At 46.8% G+C, this 16,546-nt stretch overlaps 2 protein-coding genes across 8 annotated transcripts in view; one reads left to right on the top strand and one right to left on the bottom strand.

Annotated features, from left to right (window-relative positions):
- cenpp (centromere protein P) overlaps nt 1-16,546 on the top strand; it is a 348,725-nt gene that overhangs the window by 240,355 nt on the left and 91,824 nt on the right. The gene's annotated exons all lie outside the window — the stretch shown is intronic.
- The window catches only part of ecm2 (extracellular matrix protein 2, female organ and adipocyte specific), an 89,627-nt gene continuing 81,538 nt past the window's right edge, over nt 8,458-16,546 (bottom strand). The window contains exons 13-14 of one of the 3 annotated variants that reach the window (XR_015759370.1): nt 13,619-13,730; nt 8,458-8,861 (exon numbers count right to left, since the gene is read on the bottom strand). The gene's annotated coding sequence lies outside the window, so the exon portion shown is untranslated. Of the gene's footprint in view, nt 13,731-16,546 lie in introns of all 3 variants that reach the window. The other 2 variants (XR_015759371.1, XM_087994210.1) reach the window with 2 other exon arrangements.

The following is a 16,546-nucleotide window of genomic DNA, read 5'->3' as shown; positions in this document are numbered from 1 at the left end:
CCTGTAATACTTATTGAGATGGAAATTGAGGGGCCTCAAGACATTACTGGAATAGCATGCTGTCTCTCATGTCCTTCCTCAGTTTTCTCTTTCTATCACTGCTATCAAAAAAAAAGCTTGTTCACACATAATTACTAACCAGGTTGCATGGATGTCTTGGTGACCAGAGCATGACTGGGCTAGCCAAATAAATACAGTAGCTTACAAGAGCTGGTCAGAGGCTGGGAATTTTGTGCTGAATGACCTGTACAAACTGGACCATTGTTGTCTTGAGCTTTTGTCCACCACACAGGAAAATCATGACTATTCTGATTATTCTATACTCCTGCCTGTCCCCAATACCCTTTCACCCCTTTGCTTATCAAGAATTCACATACTCCTATCTTGAAAAGATTCAAAAATATTCTACTTCCTTTTGAGGAAGAGAGTTCTAAAGAGTGTCAAATAAACATTTCTCTGCATTTCCTTTTTAAGTGGGTGAACCTTTGTTTTTAAACAATCACATCAAATTATAGATTCTCTTACAGGATGGAGGATCCTTTTAATATCCATCATGTCACATCCTCAGGATATTATTTTTCAATTAAGACTCAGCAGAGGTAGCAGCACAGGAGTATACAGTCAGGAGGGAGGTGATCTAGGTGTACTCAATATTGACTCTGGACCCCCTGACTTCGCATGGCATCAAATCAAATATGGGCAAGGAAACCTCCCGCATATGACCGTGTATGGCTTTATATTGAACAGCAATGAGGATGTTACTCTGAGTGGAGGACTTCCACCACCAAGAGTGGCTCGGCAGCATCATTATTGACCAAGGACATAGCTGGTAGGCTGGCTTTATTGGCTTAGAACAGACTGATCAGCCTCAATCTCCCTTCATGAAATAAAAAGTAAAAACATACCTCTTAAAGCAGTAGTATTGTCCCAGCATACCAATAGCAACACCAGGCATGCCTACAAATGAGGTGTCATCGGTAAAGGTACAAAACAGATCTACTTACATGCCAAAGTATATGCAGCAAACAATTCCACAGACAGCTTATTAGATTTAAACTGTGCAGTCCTGTCACATCGAGTCATGAATGGTGGTGAACATTTAAATAACTCACTGGAAGAACACTTCACTAGTGGGGAAGCCCTTATATACATAATACCCAGCACATCATTGGAACAGATAAGACTGAAGCATTCACAGTGGAAGTGCTGAATGGATGATCCATCTTGGCCTCCCAGCATCATAGGAACAGGAGAATCGATGTTTCGGGCATAAGCCCTTCTTCAGGAATGAGGAAAGTATGTCCAGCAGGCTAAGATAAAAGGTAGGGAGGAGGGACTTAGGGGAGGGGCGTTGGAAATGAGATAGGTGGAAGGAGGTCAAGGTGAGGGTGATAGGCCGGAGTGGGGTGGGGGCGGAGAGGTCAGGAAGAAGATTGCAGGTTAGGAAGGTGGTGCTGAGTTCGAGGGATTTGACTGAGACAAGGTGGGGGGAGGGGAAATGAGGAAACTGGAGAAATCTGAGTTCATCCCTTGTGGTTGGAGGGTTCCTAGGCGGAAGATGAGGCGCTCTTCCTCCAACCGTCGTGTTGCTATGGTCTGGCGATGGAGGAGTCCAAGTACCTGCATGTCCTTGGTGGAGTGGGAGGGGGAGTTGAAGTGTTGAGCCACGGGGTGGTTGGTGTCCCAGAGGTGTTCTCTGAAACGTTCCGCAAGTAGGCGGCCTGTCTCCCCAATATAGAGGAGGCCACATCGGGTGCAGCGGATGCAATAGATGATGTGTGTGGAGGTGCAGTGAATTTGTGGCGGATATGGAAGTATCCCTTGGGGCCTTGGAGGGAAGTAAGGGGGGAGGTGTGCGCGCAAGTTTTGCATTTCTTGCGGTTGCAGGGGAAGGTGCCGGGGGTGGAGGTTGGGTTGGTAGGGGGTGTGGACCTGATGAGGGAGTCACGGAGGGAGTGATCTTTTCGGAACGCTGATAGGGGAGGGGAGGGAAATATAGCCCTGGTGGTGGGGTCCGTTTGGAGGTGGAGGAAATGACGGCGGATGATACGCTGAACATGGAGGTTGGTGGGGTGGTAGGTGAGGACCGGTGGGGTGGTAGGTGAGGACCAGTGGGGTTCTGTCCTGGTGGCGGTTGGAGGGGCGGGGCTCAAGGGCAGAGGAGCGGGAAGTGGAAGAGATGTGGTGGAGGGCATCGTCGATCACGTCTGGGGGGAAATTGCAGTCCTTGAAGAAGGAGGCCATCTGGGTTGTACGGATTTGGAACTGGTCCTCCTGGGAGCAGTTGCGGCGGAGACGAAGGAATTGGGAATATGGGATGGCGTTTTTACAGGGGGCAGGGTGGGAGGAGGTGTAGTCTAGGTAGCTGTGGGAGTCAGTCAGTTTATAGTAAATGTCCGTGTTGATTCGGTCGCCCGAGATAGAAATAGAAAGGTCCAGGAAGGGGAGGGAGGAGTCTGAGACGGTCCAGGTGAATTTGAGGTCGGGGTGGAAGGTGTTGGTAAAGTGGATGAACTGTTCAACTTCCTCGTGGAAGCACGAGGTGGCGCCGATACAGTCATCGATGTAGCGGAGGAAAAGGTGGGGGGTGGTACCAGTGTAGCTGCGGAAGATGGACTGTTCCACATATCCTACGAAGAGGCAGGCATAGCTGGGGCCCATGCGGGTGCCCATGACTACTCCTTTGGTTTGGAGGAAGTGGGAGGATTGGAAAGAGAAGTTTTTCAGGGTGAGGACCAGTTCAGTCAGTCGAAGGAGGGTGTCAGTGGAATGGTACTGGTTGGTACGGCGGGAAAGGAAGAAGCGGAGGGCTTTGAGTCCTTCGTGATGGGGGATGGAGGCTAAACGCCAGCTCGCGGACACCTCCTCCTGCTGCCCCCTTGACCATGACCACACCTCCCACCACCAAACCATCATCTCCCAGACCATCCATAACCTCATCACCTCAGGGGATCTCCCATCCACCGCCTCCAACCTCATAGTCCCACAACCCCGCACCGCCCGTTTCTACCTCCTGCCCAAAATCCACAAACCTGACTGCCCCAGCCGACCCATTGTCTCAGCCTGCTCCTGCCCCACCGAACTCATCCATGCATACCTCAACACGGTCCTGTCCCCCTTAGTCCAAGAACTCCTCACCTACGTTCGGGACACCACCTACGCCCTCCATCTCCTCCATGATTTTCGCTTCCCCAGTCCCCAACGCCTTATCTTCACCATGGACATCCAGTCCCTGTACACCTCCATCCCCCATCACGAAGGACTCAAAGCCCTCCGCTTCTTCCTTTCCCGCCGTACCAACCAGTACCCTTCCACTGACACCCTCCTTCGACTGACTGAACTGGTCCTCACCCTGAACAACTTCTCTTTCCAATCCTCCCACTTCCTCCAAACCAAAGGAGTAGCCATGGGCACCCGCATGGGCCCCAGCTATGCCTGCCTCTTCGTAGGATATGTGGAACAGTCCATCTTCCGCAGCTACACTGGCACCACCCTCCCACCTTTTCCTCCGCTACATCGATGACTGTATCGGCGCTGCCTCGTGCTCCTACGAGGAGGATGAACAGTTCATCCACTTTACCAACACCTTCCACCCCGATCTCAAATTCACCTGGACCATCTCAGACTCCCCCCTCCCCTTCCTAGACCTTTCCATTTCTATCTCGGGCGACCGAATCAACACGGACATTTACTATAAACCGACCGATTCCCACAGCTACCTAGACTACACCTCCTCCCACCCTGCCCCCTGTAAAAACGCCATCCCATATTCCCAATTCCTTCGTCTCCGCCACATCTGCTCCCAGGAGGACCAGTTCCAAATCCGTACAACCCAGATTGCCTCCTCCTTCAAGGACCGCAATTTCCCCCCAGACGTGGTCGACGATGCCCTTCACCGCATCTCTTCCACTTCCTGCTCCTCTGCCCTTGAGCCCCGCCCCTCCAACCGCCACCAGGACAGAACCCCACTGGCCCTCACCTACCACCCCACCAACCTCCATGTTCAGCGTATCATCTGCCGTCATTTCCTCCACCTCCAAACGGACCCCACCACCAGGGATATATTTCCCTCCCCTCCCCTATCAGCATTCCGAAAAGACCACTCCCTCTGTGACTCCCTCATCAGGTCCACACCCACCACCAACCCAACCTCCACTCCCGGCACCTTCCCCTGCAACCGCAAGAAATGCAAAACTTGCGCCCACACCTCCCCCCTTACTTCCCTCCAAGGCCCCAAGGGATACTTCCATATCCGCCACAAATTCACCTGCACCACCACACACATCATCTATTGCATCCGCTGCACCCGATGTGGCCTCCTCTATATTAGGGAGACATGCTGCCTACTTGCGGAACGTTTCAGAGAACACCTCTGGGACACCCGGACCAACCAACCCAACCACCCCGTGGCTCAACACTTCAACTCCCCCTCCCACTCCACCAAGGACATGCAGATCCTTGGACTCCTCCATCGCCAGACCATAGCAACACGACGGTTGGAGGAAGAGCGCCTCATCTTCCGCCTAGGAACCCTCCAACCACAAGGGATGAACTCAGATTTCTCCAGTTTCCTCATTTCCCCTCCCCCCACCTTGTCTCAGTCAAATCCCTCGAACTCAGCACCGCCTTCCTAACCTGCAATCTTCTTCCTGACCACTCCGCCACCACCCCACTCCGGCCTATCACCCTCACCTTGACCTCCTTCCACCTATCGCATTTCCAACGCCCCTCCCCTAAGTCCCTCCTCCCTACATTTTATCTTAGCCTGCTGGACACACTTTCCTCATTCCTGAAGAAAGGCTTATGCCCGAAACGTCGATTCTCCTGTTCCTTGGATGCTGCCTGACCTGCTGCGCTTTTCCTGCAACACATTTTCAGCTCTGATCTCCAGCATCTGCAGTCCTCACTTTCTCCTCCCAGCATCATAGCCAAGTCAGTTCACTCCACTCCACTCTTGATATATTGATATTAAGAAACAGTTGGAGGTGCTGGATATTGCAAAGGCTATGGACCCTGACAACATTCTGGCAATAGTACTGAAGACCTGTCCAGGACCTGCTGAGCTCCTAGCAAAGCTATTCCAGTGCAGGTACAATACTGGCATCTACCCAGCATGTGGAAAATTGCCTACATACCTCCTGTACACCAAAAAAAGCAACAAATCCAACACGGCCAATTACCACCCCATCAGTTCTACTTTCCATTGCGGAAAGCATAATCGGCATTTGCTCAGCAGTAACACAGAGATTTAAAGGTTGATTTGGTTTGGCGGTCTGTCTCCATGTCATAACTGTATATTAATCTTAGTTTTCACATATTTATATTGAACCCTTTTGTGACACAGAAGACCTCTTGTTTCATAGGGAATAAAAGTGTTTACAAATAGTGCCTGCTAATTGATTGAGTGCAAAGCCCACTGGTAATTGTTATTACAATTCACTATGGAAAAGTTAGCAAAGAAATGATTCGTTGTCTTTTCAATTGATCTTCCATTAACATATGGAAATAAAAGCAGCTGTACTTTCATCGTACATTGAACTGAAGACAGTGCCTAATCTGATTATAGCTGGAAAATTACTGACTGTTGCAATGAAAAACATTTGTCAACTACTGTTAATACATGTACAGAATGAAGTTTGGCAGTTTCTCGTTCGATCTTCATAACTCCATTAGTAACTAACTTGAAAACCTACACTTGTAATGGGCCAATTTGTGAGCTCAACTTTCTATCTTGGTGTTTAGCTTAATCTGTGTTTTCGGCTGCAGGAACTCATGCTGAAGAGTTAAGCTCTCTTTTTAAACTTCATGTTAAATGGCTCCTTTTAAAACACAAGTAGCTATGAAAAAAATCCATGAGGGAAAGGTTTCCTTTTGATTTGATTTATTGTTGTCACATGTACAGTGAAACGTTTTGTTTTGCATACATTACAGGCAGATCATATTGTACAAGAACATACAGAACATAGAGTGTATAGACAGAGCAAGGCATACAAGTTTACAGCTACACAGGAGGTGTACAAAAGCAAGATCAACATTAGATTTGAAATTAGAGAGGTCCATTCAGCAATCAGGTAATAGTGGGGAAGAAGCCATTCTTGAACCTGTTGGTACGTGTGTTTAAGCTTCTATATCTCTGTCTGACGGAAGAGGTTGGAAGAGAGTATAACCTGGGTGGGAGAGGTCTTTGATGATGTTGTCTGGCTTTCCTCAGCAACGAGAAATGTAGATGGAATCCATGGATGGGAGGTTGACTTGTGTGGTGGTCTGGGTTGTGTTCACAACTTCTTTTACTTTGGGGCATAGCAGTTGCTGTACCAAGCCATGATGCACCCAGATAGAATGCTTTCTATGGTACATCTGTAAAAGTTGGTGAGGGTCCTTATGGACACGTTGAATTTCCTAAGCCTTATGAGGAAGAAACAGAGTTGTTGTGCCTTCTTGACCATCGCATACATTTGAGAGGACCATCCCATATTCCCAATTCCTTCGCCATCGCCGCATCTGCTCCCAGGAGGACCAATTCCAATACCGAACAACCCAGGTGGCCTCCTTCTTCAAAGACCGCAATTTCCCCTCAGACGTGGTTGACGATGCTCTCCACCGCATCTCCTCCACTTCCCGCTCCTCCGCCCTTGAACCCCGCCCCTCCAATTGCCACCAGGACAGAACCCCACTGGTCCTCACCTACCACCCCACTAACCTCCAGATACATCGAATCATCCTTTGTCATTTCCACCACCTCCAAACAGACCCCACCACCAAGGATATCTTTCCCTCCCCTCCCCTATCAGCGTTCCAGAAAGACCACTCCCTCTGCGACTTCCTCGTCAGGTCCACATCCTCCACCAACCTCCACTCCCGGCACCTTCCCCTGCAACCGCAGGAAATGCAAAACTTGTGCCCACACCTCCCCCCTCACTTCCCTCCAAGGCCCCAAGGGATCCTTCCATATCCATCACAAATTCACCTGCACATCCACACACATCATTTACTGCATCCGCTGCACCCGATGTGGCCTCCTCTACATTGGGGAGACAGGCCGCCTACTTGCGGAACGTTTCAGAGAACACTTCTGGGACACCCACACCAACCAACCCAATCGCCCTGTGGCTGAACACTTTAACTCCCCCTCCCACTCCACCAAGGACATGTGGGTCCTTGGCCTCCTCCATCGCCAGACCATGGTAACACGACGCCTGGAGGAAGAGCGCCTCATCTTCCGCCTAGGAACCCTCCAACTACAAGGGATGAATGCAGGTTTCTCCAGCTTCCTCATTTCCCCTCCTCCCACCTTATCTCAGTCCCAACCTTCGGACTCAGCACCGCCTTCTTGACCTGCAATCTTCTTCTCGACCTCTCCGCCCCCACCCCCTCTCCGGTCTATCACTCTCACCTTAACCTCCTTCCACCTATCACATTCCTAACGCCCCTCCCCCAAGTCCTTCCTCCCTACCTTTTATCTTAGCCTGCTTGGCACACCCTCGTCATTCCTGAAGAAGAGCTTATGCCCAAAACGTCGATTCTCCTGCTCCTTGGATTCTGCCTGACCTGCTGCGCTTTTCCAGCAACACATTTTTCAGCTCTGATCTCCAGCATCTGCAGTCCTCACTTTCTCCCAGATTATTGGTTATCCATCCTCTCCACCTCGTTTCCATTGTTGTGGATAGGGGTGTGTCCTCCTTTCTTCCTGAAGTCAGTGATCAGTTCTTTAGTTTTGTTGACATTGAGGCAGAGATTGTTATCGTTGTACCGCGACACCAAGTATTCTATCTCCTTCCCGTATTCTGCCTAGTCATTGTTTGGTATCAGGCCTCTTTTCAAATTAACCTTCCTGCAACCGAGTGATTGAGTAAAGAAGCAGAGCTTCGTACCTCCTCACCCAGGAACATAACAATTTGGGGGTATCTCATTCCATATCATAAAGAATTGGAGACCCTTATCCAGGGACCATTCTGAGGAGTACTCAACTTGGAAAAAAAATGAAAGCATGCTCAGGAAAACACAAATGGACACTATTTCATTGGCTACATTTGAGCCCAACGCGAAGAGAAGAAAAAAAAGAATCTCTCTTGCTCTCTCATAACTTATATCCTATCAAAAAGAATTGCCCAGTGAAATAGCAACTGAGGAAAATGTCATTTCACTGAGTTGTACAAGTTTCACTACTAATGCCGATACAAGACAACAACTAAACAAATGTAGACGCTGGATTCAATCTCACAACTAAAGGACTCTAAGATCTTGAGACCGCATCTGTTTTTATTGTCCTGTAATCACTTATTTTGTATTCCCAATGGTAATATACCCTAAAGAATTCAGTAGACTTGTAGTCAACACCACATGATTGATCTATTTGCTTCTGATCACAGTTGCCAACCACAAACCAAGTTCTTGCTGAGTGTGATGGACACAGTGTACATCATGAAAATTATTGAACAGCTGTTTCTAAGCTGCATATTGTTTTGGTACATTTTTAATGACATTTAAGAAAACAGAAGAATGTAATATTTTACTCTGTACATCAAAGTCACACATTGATTTCAGAGGTGGCACGGTGGCTCAGTGGTTAGCACTGCTGCCTCACAGCGCCAGGGACGCAGGTTCGATTCCAGCCTTGGGCAACTGTCTGTGTGGAGTTTGCACATTCTCCCCGTACCTGCATGGGTTTCCTCCAAGTGCTCCAGTTTCCTCCCACAGTCCAAGGATGTTCAGATTAGGTGAATTGGCCAGGCTAAATTGCCTGTAGAGTTAGCTGCATTAGTCAGAGATGAATGTAGGGGAATGGGTCTGGGTGGGTTGCTGTATGGAGGGTCGGTGTGGACTTGTTGGGCCGAAGGGCCTGTTTCCACACTGTAGGGAATCTAAATAAAAATAAAATAAATAAGATATGGAAGTGGAAAATACCATCAGAGCATGACATAAAACTGATATAAATTCTAGTAATGTTATTGAACTTGCCACCACAAGATCATTAAACTTAGTGATTTCCCTGTTTGTCTAAAAACTCTGTTGTCTTTCAATAAAGTTGAGACAAAATAAATTGTATTTTGGAAAATTGATTTGAAACTTGCACACAGTGATAAACAAAAATAGACACTTATTGAAATTGTCATCATAGTAACTCATAATCTTTTGAAACTGTTGGAACATTACAATAGAGATGGGAGAAGAGCAAACTCTTTCGTTACTTTCACAATTCCATCGATCACAAAATAAATTCACTTATTTTACCCAGTTCCTGATATGGCTAATCGTATATTTTATAATATAGATTAAAAATGTTGGAGCTGGCTGATCTCATTGTGAACAGCAGTGACCACATCTGCTGCAAGTGTTGGTTGCTGGAAGAACTCCGGATCAGAATTGATGATGTGGAATCTGAGCTTCAAACTCTGCGGCACATCCAGGAGGGAGAGAGTTACCTGGACATTTTGTTTCAGGAGGCAATCGCACTTGGTAGATTAAATAATTCAAATTCAAATTCAGTAAGTGAGGCAGGTAGGGGGATTCTGAGTTCAGACATGGAGGAGCTTCAGCCCTTGACCTTGTCCAACAGGTATAAGATGTTTGCTCCCTATGTGGATGAGGAAAAGGGTTATGGACAGGATGAGCCAGCTGACCACGGCACCATGATGCAGAAGGCCATTCAAGAGGGGGGAGCAAAAAGACAAGTAATTGTTATAGGGATTCTATAATTAGGGGGACAGATAGTATCCTTTACGAGCTGGATCAGAAATCCCGCATGGTGTGTTGCCTGCCCAGTGCCAGGGTGCAGGACATCTCCGACCAGCTTGAAAGAATATTGGAGCGGGAGTGAGAAGATCCAGTTGTTGTGGTTCACGTTGGCACTAACAACATAGGCAAGGCTAGGAAGGAGGATCATTTGGGAATTATCAAGCACTGGGAAGGAAATTGAAGAACAGGTCCTCAAGGGTCATAATCTTTGGATTACTGATTTCTTATCCCTATGCGAATTACATGCTAATTGGCATAGGGATAAGAAAATTATGAAAGTAAACACATGGCTAAGAGATTGGTGTAGGAAAAAGGGATTCCATTTCATGGGACATTGGAATCAGTTTTGGAACCGGGGTGATCTGTACCGATGGGACCGTCTCCACCTGAACCGATCTGGAACCAGTGTTCTAATGAAAGGGATAAATAGGGTGGTCATTCGGACTTTAAACTTGTGAGGCGGGGGGGGAAGGGAAAGTGAAATCAACAGGGAGTATGGAGGCAAGTAGAAAGATAAGCAGCAGGTTAGCGTGTGTGCAGGATTTAAGTTCAAGGCAGACTAGGAATGAAGCAAAAAGGTTGGATATCTTAGGACATATTACTAGAGATGTTGGAAGTCATGAGGATGAGAAAATTAGCATTAAGGCGCTTTACGTGAATGCTCATAGTACTCACAACAAAGTAGATGAATTAACGGCACAAATTGTGAATGATTATGATGTGGTAGGCATCACAGAGACGTGGTTGCAAGGGGTTCAGGACTGGCAGTTAAACATTCAAGGATTTACAACTTCTCGAAAAAACAAGGAGATGGGCAGAGGGACAGAGTTGCCTTGTTAGGTTAAGAATGAAATTAAATCTATGGCACTGAATGACAGAGAGTTAGATGATGTGGAGTCTGTGTGGGGGGGAGTTACAGAACCACAAAAGCAAAAAAACCATAATGGGAGTTACATACAGACCTCATAACAGTGGTCAGGACCAGGAGTGCAAGATGTACCGGGAAATAGACAAAGCATGTCAATAAGGCAAATTCACCGTGATCATGGGGTCTTCAATATGCAGGTGGATTGGGTGAATAATGTTGCCAGGGTATCCAAAGAAAGGGAATTCATGGAATGCTTACAAGATGGTTTGTTAGAACAGCTCGTGATGGAGCCCACAAGGGAGCAGGCTATTCTGGACTTAGTGCTATGTAATGAGCCAGACTTTATATCAACACAGACTTTATAAAAGATCTTAAAGTAAGGGAACACTTAGGACGCAGCAAACGTAATATGGTAGAGGTCAGTCCTCAGTTTGAAAGAGAGAAGGCAAAATGGGTTATAATGGTGTTACAGTGAAAGAAAGGTAATTACAGGGGTGTGAGAGAAGAACTGATGAAAATTGACTGGAAGCAGAGCCTAGTGGGGAAGACAGTAGAGCAACAATGGCAGGAATTTCTGGGTGTAATTGAGGACACAGTATAGAAGTTAATCCCAAATAAAAGAAAGATTATCCGGGGGTGGGGGGAATTGGACAGCCATGGCTGACAAAGAAAGTCAGGAAATTTATCAAAGAAAAAGAGAGAGCCTATAAAGTGGCCAAGAGCACTGGGAAATCACAAGATTTGGAAGACTACAAAAACAGAATATAACACAGAGAGAAATGAGGAAGGAGAAGATCAAATATGAAGGTAAGCCGGCCAGTAATATTAGAAATGGTAGTAAAAGTTTCTTTCAATACATAAGAAACAAACGAGAGGCAAAAGTAGACATTGGACTGTCCCAAATTGATGCAGGAAGGCTAATGATAGGAGATAAGGAAATAGCTGAAGAACTTAATAAGTACTTTGCATCAGTCTTCACAGTGGAAGGCATGAGTAATATCCCAACAATTAAGGAGAGTCAGGGGCAGAGTTGAGTATGGTAGCCATTACAAAAGAGAAAGTGCTCAAAAAGCTAAAAGGTCTAAAAATTGAAAAATCTCCTGGCCCCGATGGGCTACATCCTAGAGTTCTGATGGAGGTGGCTGAGGAAATAGCAGAGGCATTGGTTGTGGTCTTTCAAAAGTCACTGGAGTCAGGGAAAATCCCAGATGTTTGGAAAATTGCTTTTGTAAACCCCTTGTTCAAGAAAGTATCAAGACAATAGATGTAAAATTATAGGTCGATTAGCCTAACCTCGGTTGTAGGTAAAATTCTAGAATCCACCATTAAGGATGAGATTTCTAAGTTCTTGAAAGTGCAGGGTCAGATTTGAACAAGTCAGCATGGATTTAGTAAGGGAAAGTCGAGCCTGACAAGCCTGTTAGAATTCTTTGAAGAGGTAACAAGTAGGTTAGACCAGGAAACCCAGTGGATGGTATCTATCTAGACTTCCAAAAAGCTTTTGATAAGGTGCCTCATGGGAGGCTGCTGAGTAAGGTGAGAACCAATGGTGTTTGAGGTGGGCTACTGGCATGGATTGAGGATTGGATGCCTGACAGAAGGCAGAGAGTTGGGATAAAAGGTTAGTTTTCAGAATGGCAGCCGTGGTGTACCACAGGGTTCAGTGTTGGGCTGCAGCTGTTCACTTTATATATTAATAATCTGGATGTAGGGACTGGGGGCATTCTGGCGAAGTTTGCGGATGCTGCAAAGTTAGGTGGACAGGCAGGTAGTACTATCTAATCTTGACTCTAATTTCCAGCATCTGCAGTACCCACTTCTAGGCAGGTAGTACTGAAGAGGTGGTGAAGCTGCAGAAAGATTTAGACAGTTTTGGAGAGTGGTCCAGGAAATGGCTGATGAAATTCAACGTGAGCAAATGCGAGGTCTTGCATTTTGGAACAAAGAATACAGGCATGGACTATTTTCTAAACGGTGAGAAAATTCATTAAACCGAAGTACAAAGGGATCTGGGAATGCTCGTCCAGGATTCTCTAAAGGTTGACTTGCAGGTTCAGTCCATGATTAAGAAAGCAAATGTAATGTTGTCATTTGTCTCAAGAGGGTTGGAATATAAAAACAGCGATGTGCTTCAGAGACTTTATAGAAGTTCTAGTTAGGCCCCATTTAGAATACAGTGTCCAATTTTGGGCCCCACACCTCAGGAAGGACGTACTGGCACTGGAACGTGTCGCGGAGGTTTACATGGATGATCCCTGGAATGGTAGGCCTAACATACAATGAACGGCTGAGGATCCTGGTATTGTATTAATTAGAGTTTAGAAGGTTAGGGGAGATCTAATAGAAACTTACGAAAGAATGCATGGCTTGGAAAGAGTGGACGCTGGGAAGTTGTTTCCGTTAGGCGGGGAGACTAGGACCCGTAGGCACAGCCTTAGAATTAGAGGGGTCAATTTAGAACGGAAATGAGGAGACATTTCCTCAGCCAGAGAGTGGTGGGCCTGTGGGTCTGCCATGGAGTGCAGTGGAGACCGGGACGTTAAATATCTTCAGGGCAGAGATTGATAAATTCTTGATCTTGCAAGGAATTAAGGGCTACGGGGAGAGTGTGGGTAAGTGGAGTTGAAATGCCCATCAGCCATGATTAAATGGAGAAATGGACTCGATGGGCTGAATGGCTTTACTTCCTCTCCTATGTCTTATGGTCTTAAAAAGATCCATTAACTGTGTTTCTTTATTTGCACAAAATTATTGGTTTACTATAAACTAGAACTTGCTCCATGAAGATACAATGCTGATTGATGCACGCAAATTTTAGTATGGAAATATAAATGTCTACCCCTCCAAATAAACCAAATCACGCAGACACAAGTGCCTATACACACATGTGTATGTACACATATCAGGCAGAGGTTCATTTTGAGAAAAAACATTTTGGCCAAGAATTGTTTGTCGTTGAAAGACATAAAGGTTCTGATGGCTGCCAGTTTGGTTCTGGCATACGTAGGCAAGCACCTATACGACACTTGTCTCTGGGATCTTGGTAGACAGTCAGGTTTCTTACTGGTTTCTTACTGTCCTCTACAAGAGGACAGTCAGGTTTCTTACTGGAGTCCCATCATGGGTTCTGTAGGAATAGGAAAGATGAACAGAAATATTAATTTATAATTATTTATGTCATGTTAATGTCTGGAAGAAATTAATACATGATACAGATGCTTTAGGAGATCGTTTCAATTTTGATAGGATGGGAAGCTGCCAGTAACAGATGGGCCATTCATTAAACACACACTCCTATAAATGAAAAAAAAGTACCAGGATGGATGCCAGGTTGTATATGAACTTACAGAAAAATTTACCAGTCCAAGCACTGTGGGGTGTGTGTGTGTGTGTGTGTAGCCCGATTGATCACCTTGTTGGGGGGTGGCCTGGAATGTTTCCCTTCATACACCTGCCTTGGAAAAATGTCTGAGGATGATATCCAAGTTCTCTAAATGCTCCTTATTAGTTTTCCGTGTTATTACAATGTCATCTAGGTGAATTGTCATGATTTGGAGGTGCTGGTGTTAGACTGGGGTGTACAAAGTTAAAAATCACACAACACTGGGTTATAGTCCAGTAGGTTTATTTGGAAGCACTAGCTTTTAGAGCACTGCATTCCGTAAAGACCACTCCCACCGTGACTCCCTCGTCAGATCCACATCCCCCACCAACCCAACCTCCACTCCTGGCACCTTCCCCTGCAACCGCAGGAGGTGCAAGACTTGCGCCCACACCTCCCCCCTCACCTCCCTCCAAGGCCCCAAAGGAAACTTCCATATCCGCCACAGATTCACCTGCACCTCCACACATATCATCTATTGCATCCTCTGCACCCGATGTGGCCTCCTCTATATTGGGGAGACAGGCCGGCTACTTGCGGAGCGTTTCAGAGAACACCTCTGGGACACCCGGACCAACCAACCCAACCACCCTGTAGCTCAACATTTCAATTCCCCCTCCCACTCCACCAAGGATATGCAGGTCTTTGGACTCCTCCATCGTCAGACCACAACAAAACGACGGTTGGAGGAAGAACGCCTCATCTTCCGGCTAGGAACGCTCCAACCACAAGGGATGAACTCGGATTTCACCAGTTTCCTCATTTCCCCTCCCCCCACCCTGTCTCAGTCAAATCCATCAAATTCAGCACCGCCTTCCTAACCTGCAATCTTCTTCCCGACCTCTCCGCCCCCACCCCAGTCTGACCTATCACCCTCACCTTGACCTCTTTCCACCTATCACATTTCCGACGCCCCTCCCCCAAGTCCCTCCTCCCTACCTTTTATCTTAGCCTGCTGGACAAACTTTCCTCATTCCTGAAGAAGGGCTTATGCCCGAAACGTCGATTCTCCTGTTCCCTGGATGCTGCCTGGCCTGCTGCGCTTTTCCAGCAACACATTTCCAGCTCTGATCTCCAACATCTGCAGACCTCACTTTCTCCTCTCAGATAGATAGGACAGTGAAGAAGGCGTTTAGTACATTTTCTTTTATTAGGGTCATAACATTGAATATAGGAGTTGGGACATCATATTGCAGCTGTATGGGACATATGGTTAGCAACATTTGGAACATTGTGCGCAATTCTGAGCTTCCTCCTTTTGGAAGAATGTTGTCAGAAAAGATTTACAAGGATGTTGCCAAGGCTGGCGGACTTGAGCTATAGGGAGAGGCTGAATAGGCTGAGGACGTTTTCCCTGGAGCGTTGGAAGCTGAGGTTATAGAGGTGCATCAAGTCATGAGGGGCATGGATAGGATAAACAGACAAGGTCTTTTTCCTGGGGTGGGGGAGTCCAGAACTAGAGGGCATATCTTTAGGGTGAGAGGGGAAATATGTAAAAGGGACCGAAAGGGCAACTTTTTCACACAGAGGGTGACGTGTGTATGGAATGAGCTGCCAGAGGAAGTGGTGGAGTCTGGTGTAATTGCAACATTAAAAAGGCATCTGGATGAGTATATAAATAGAAAGGTTAGAGGGATAAGGGCCAAATGCTGGTAAATGGGACTAGATTAACTTAGTTTATCTGGTTGGTATGGACGAGTTCGACTGAAGGGTCTGTTTTTGTGCTGTACATCTCTCTGACTCTATGTCACGACTGACCGAGTGAAAAATCACACAACACCAGGTTATAGTCCAACAGGTTTATTTGGAAGCATTAACTTTCGGAGTGCTGCTCCTTCACCACAACCACTTGTTGAAGGAGCAGTGCTCTAAAAGCTAGTGCTTCCAAATAAACCTATTGGACTATAACCCAGTGTTGTGTGATTTTTAACTTTGTACACCCCAGTCTAACACCAGCACCTCCAAATCATGACAATTCACCTAGATGACATTGTAATAACACGGAAAACTAATAAGGAGCATTTAGAGAACTTGGATATCATCCTCAGACATACCAAATGCCTTCTTCACTATCCTATCTACCTGTGGCTCTGCTTTCAAGGAGCTATGAACCTGCACTCCAAGGTCTCTTTGTTCAGCAACACTCCCTCGAACCTTACCATTAAGTGTATAAGTCCTGCCCTGATTTGCCTTTCTAAAATGGGCGCAAGTCTTGCACCTCCTGCGGTTGCAGGGGAAGGTGCCGGGAGTGGAGGTTGGGTTGGTGGGGGGTGTGGATCTGACGAGGGAGTCACAGAGGGAGTGGTCTTTACGGAATGCTGATAGGGGAGGGGAGGGAAATATATCCTTGGTGGTGGGGTCCGTTTGGAGGTAGCGGAAATGACGGCGGATGATGCGCTTTACATGGAGATTGGTGGGGTGGTAGGTGAGGACCAGTGGGGTTCTGTCCTGGTGGCGGTTGGAGGGGCGGGGTTCAAGGGCGGAGGAGCGGGAAGTGGAAGAGATGCGGTGGAGGGCATCGTCGACCACGTCGGGGGGGAAATTGCGGTCCTTGAAGAAGG

This window comes from Chiloscyllium plagiosum, unplaced genomic scaffold (genome assembly GCF_037043375.1).
Source record: "Chiloscyllium plagiosum isolate Xiang-an unplaced genomic scaffold, Cpla_swu_hap1 HiC_scaffold_14, whole genome shotgun sequence".
NCBI classification, from domain to species: Eukaryota; Metazoa; Chordata; class Chondrichthyes; order Orectolobiformes; family Hemiscylliidae; genus Chiloscyllium; species Chiloscyllium plagiosum.
This window is presented reverse-complemented; position numbering and strand designations above follow the sequence as displayed.